The sequence below is a fragment of the Astatotilapia calliptera genome, chromosome 16 (assembly GCF_964374335.1).
Source record: "Astatotilapia calliptera chromosome 16, fAstCal68.1, whole genome shotgun sequence".
Lineage (NCBI taxonomy): Eukaryota > Metazoa > Chordata > Actinopteri > Cichliformes > Cichlidae > Astatotilapia > Astatotilapia calliptera.
Window position 1 is genome coordinate 15083162 of NC_137437.1, and position 4530 is coordinate 15087691.

General features: G+C 39.9%; 1 long non-coding RNA gene across 1 annotated transcript; it reads right to left on the minus strand.

Moving 5' to 3' along the window:
* Positions 1 to 3193: 3193 nt before the first annotated feature.
* On the minus strand, positions 3194 to 3532 carry LOC145421172 (uncharacterized). The gene is made up of 2 exons (XR_013902473.1): positions 3399 to 3532; positions 3194 to 3304 (listed from the first exon to the last, which is right to left on the minus strand). It is a non-coding gene; the product is annotated as an uncharacterized LOC145421172 (long non-coding RNA).
* Between the last annotated feature and the right edge of the window lie 998 nt (positions 3533 to 4530).

A 4530-nucleotide genomic window follows, 5' to 3' on the forward strand; every position in this document is an offset into this window, starting at 1 on the left:
GTGTCTGGTTTGTAGGTGTGGCCAGCCAGTATTTAAGTTCCCCTTAGTCAGTCAGTTGATGAGTTGGTGAGCAGTTAGTCATGTTACTCTGATACCTTATGCTGGTGTCACATTGTAACACCAGTATAAGGTTAGTTTGTCCTCTTTTAAAGGCCCAGAACTGTGATTTGACTCTCAGCATTTTTGGGTCAAATAAAACCAGTTTGTTTTAACTACTACGCTGTGCTCCTTGTGCCAGCTCAACCCTTCGCAGTATGTAACAGTATTGAATTACACTTCATCTGTCCTTGAATTCAATTTCCTTCTCACAGCTATGATGAAGTTGTTTCAGTTAAAGCGTGAGCTACAAATAAACTCAGCTTCATGACCTTTTGTTTTAGCAATTCTTCAGGGACTGCATATAAGTTCTGATATTAAGATTTTATTGGTGGCTTTTAAAGTGCATTGACTTCAGTTGGAGGAGGGGGAGTTGGTTACAGGGCCAGATGTGCATGTAACTATTGTAAGATGGGTTTGTAAAAACTCCTCTTAAAGCAGCTGGAAACAGTGCAATCACTGTAACTTGCCTCTATATTATGCAAGACTTCTGCAAAAGGATACATTTTTACAGAACAATCTTTTAAAATTAGTTAGTAATCTTTTAAAATCACAGTTTATTATACTACATAGCACTTTGTTTTATCGAATCCTTGGATTTCATTTCATTGTGAGTTTATTCTATTTGCTACATCAATGTATTTCATATAATGCTCATTTAGTTATGGATACAGCTGTAGAAAAACCTAAATCCAGTCGAATCATTAATGAGCGGGATGCTTAAATATTCAGATTCCGACCAACTGACAGTTACTGCATACAGGACATCTCTGGATGTAAGTTTCATTGGAGACAAAAAGATGGAGAAACCTTCAAACTTCGGCAATTTGCCAATATTTAAAAAAAAAAAAAAAAAAAAACATAATTGGAGGGGTCCAGTGGAGGGCATGCTCTCGACTAAATGGCCAACGGTTTATTTAAGGGGACAAATAGGTCAAACACTCTCTAATTATCCCTCAATGGAAGGCAAGGATTTTCTCCTTTTTTCCCTCCTTTTCTTTCCTGTGTGTGAGAGCACAGCATCGTTCCAACTCACCAACCAGCGGTCTCTGTTGACCTAGTTCTGCTCTGGACACAGGGTGCTGTAGAAGGGCCAGGCCTCACCCTCTGTCTCCACTGTGGGCCGTAGACACACACACACAGCCTGGTACATAAACATGGTGAGAGAGAGATGCTATATGCACTCCCATCCATAACCTCTCTGACATTTTATCCATCAGGTTAATTGAGTGAACATCATTGATCTTGGATGTGTCCCCAGCTGACAAGGATACCATTGACAGAGTGACAGTAGTGTTTGCATGCTGGCAGTGCATTTTCAGTTTATATGAAATGAGTGGAGGGCATTTAAAGTGTTGACAGGTTCTTTGGTGTCTATTTATATTTTTTAAGAAAACCCCAGTTATTCTGAAGCCATCATACCAGCACTGTGACTAAACTGATGTCTAAATTTGAGTTGAGGCTAATATTGATCTCCTGGTTTGTTTACATGTGTAAACAGAGTGTTTAAGAGAGCTTTGAAATGTCCACTGGCTGCATAAGCAACTATCTAAAGACGTCTTCACAGTCTGAAAAGCTGCAGAAGCGCTGAGACGCTGATCTCGCTCCCAGACGCACACCACACAAACAAACACCCAAACACAGAAAAAGGCTCGTGTGTTTTTTCGTTTTGAGTCATATAGATTCCTCCCACACAATATGACCTTTCTGTTGCAGCTCATATTCTAAATATCTAAACTGAGTCAAACAAAAGGTGTGCTTTAACTGCCATGCTCTTGCGCAATTGAGCGCGCTCCTCTAATGCGCTTGGTCATGTTTTCCTGTTAAAAAAATGCTTCAGATAAATAATAGATTGCAAAGTGAAAACGGGGACATTTTGAAAACAAGTGTTACAAAGTGCAAAACGAGGGAAAACTTGGACGCAGTGGGTTTAGCTTTGTTTGCTTTTCCACTTCTTTTTATAACCATTTTCCGGTTTTCAGTGAGTTAAGTAGCGTTTATGCTCCCTTTGTTTCTATTTTTAAAATCCAGAATTTAAATCTTAAAAGCAGGTATGTTACACCTCTCTTTGCCAGGCACTGAGGAGGGAGTTGTGAGTCCTAACGGGTTTTGATCGGCTTGGAGTTGATCACAACGCATCAAACGCGCCTTTTACGCGCACCTTTCTAAGCTTTATTTTCAGTGGGTCCGCGATCGAGTGTTAAAGAGGAAAGAAAAAAGAAAGAGAGATCACAAACCCACACAAACTGTCTCGAGCAACACGTGCGTTTGTTCAGAAGAACCAGTTGTTCGTTGATTCAAAAGTAAAAAGTGTGTAAATAAATAAATCTCTCCACAAATATCACAAATATTTTGGCGCTCTCTTTGCAGCCTTTTACTTCATCGATGACCTTTAAGAGGAACCGCAGCCTGTCAGATAATTGTGCATGATTACGGTTTCTTCTTTGCATTCTGACTCTGCATCAGCCCACACATCGGGCAAATATTCAAATACTGCTGTATAACTGTGAGCGTGACACTCCCAAACACACACGGACGCAGAGAAAGCGTTTTAACAATTCTTCACTATCAGCTAATCACTTCAATTTGCGCACAGAAAGCCGGAATCTAAAGTTCTACACTGTCAGTCTGTGTAAATTATAATGGAAGCAAGTATCAATTGTTTCATTTTTTGTGTACTGAGCACTCATCATTCTGTTTTTTTGTCTGCAAGGCAGTTCGCCTTTTAAAAGAATATACTGGCACCGTCAAGATCAGTAAATAGAGTCTGTATAGCATCTTTATGAGATTCTCCTGACTTCTTATTCATCTGAATATTTGCAATTTATCGAAACGTGGTAATGTAATTGATGAATGTTCAATTTAATTTTCCTTTTGCTAGAAGAAAAACGAGTCATCGCCTGTTTTAAGTATTCACAACCATACGAAACGATTCGGGTATTTCATTTGGTTAAACTCACTACATAAATGTTCATAGTTATCCCAGCACAGTAAATACTGTACAAGAGCTGCGCAAATGCTCATTAAGTCCAAAGGCAAAAAGAGAGAAACAACATGTTGTGGGTGTAAAGCAAGCAAATAAACCTTAATCTACACATTTTTTTCCTTTTGCTGTAGGTTTTTAATATTGTTTTCTAATAACACTATGAACTTACAGCCCATTTCTTAGGCAGTACAAGATGCCTTGCGGGGCGTGCGAGACGTCCACCTGTCAGACAGACAATAGGGATGACGCATTAAACAAGCAAAATCAAACGTTCTTCTTGCATTGCATTGCATTGTTTTAAACGTGTTAAGCTCACCTTTTCATTCTGGATGCTTGGCCCAGTGTTAATTGAATTGAATTAGTTCCTCTGCTATGCAACTGGACAACTTTTCGAATGCATACTTCTTATTTACTCTTGCTTCTGCTGCTCTAACAAAGTGGATGTTGGCTTTCCAACACATCTCTTTCCACGCAATGAAAGTAACATCTTATCCCACAAATAGGATTTCTTTCAAACTTCAGTTCTCGTATCATCATCATGAGCATTTTACCCACGTCAAATCTTTCCAGTCGTGTTGTTTGTCTTTTGGACTAGTGCTTCTGATCCAAGTTAACCCACTCATGCAGTCTTCACAGTCTGTGAGGTCATGCGTTTATTGTTGTGTTGCTTTGGCAAATCATCTGTCACGGGCCTGCATTTTGATGCTATACTTGTTTACCAGCGAAAATTCAGTTTCAAGGGAGTTTTGTGAAACCATAAGAGCAGGCCTCACACTACAGGCCTGTTTTGCACTAGGAATATCTTTACCTATTTAATAATGTTGTTTTGTTGTGAGAACTTTGTCGCACTCATCAGAGATGCGTTTTGTGATTCAGGGTTGTTGTTCTTTTTTTAAGAAAAAGAGAGAAGAAGAAGAAAAGAAAAAGAAAAAAAGAAATCATCCGCAACCTTTGAAATTTACTTCCTCTTCGCCGAACTCTGCAGCGTTTTACTTATATCGTGTTATCCACTTTATCAGAGCCTCTCACGTTGTCAGGTTAACGTATTTTCAAGGACATTGAGGATTTGAAGGCAGAAGTTGATTTGGGGTTTGACGCAAAAATGAACCAAGCGGACTGTCTCAAGCATATGCTGGTATGGTCGTCAAGCTGGAGGAAGAGAAGGGCGTCTTGATGGTGACTTCACTGACACCAACAACTTCCTGACGCAACGCTACTGTAACAGCAGCGGGGAAAACAGCTCACCTTTTCATCCGATGAACCAACATGATCCTATTTCTGCATAGTAAGCCGTCTCAGCTGCTTTTCTCCTCTCCGTTCCAGGAACAGCGGCGGGCTCGTTGCACCAAAGAATAGTCTGCTTATGTTTATATTTTTCACATCATAGAAAGTGCCATCCGTTACGCCGTACTTGTTGCACAGCTTTGCGATCCCCTTTGTTGTTGGAC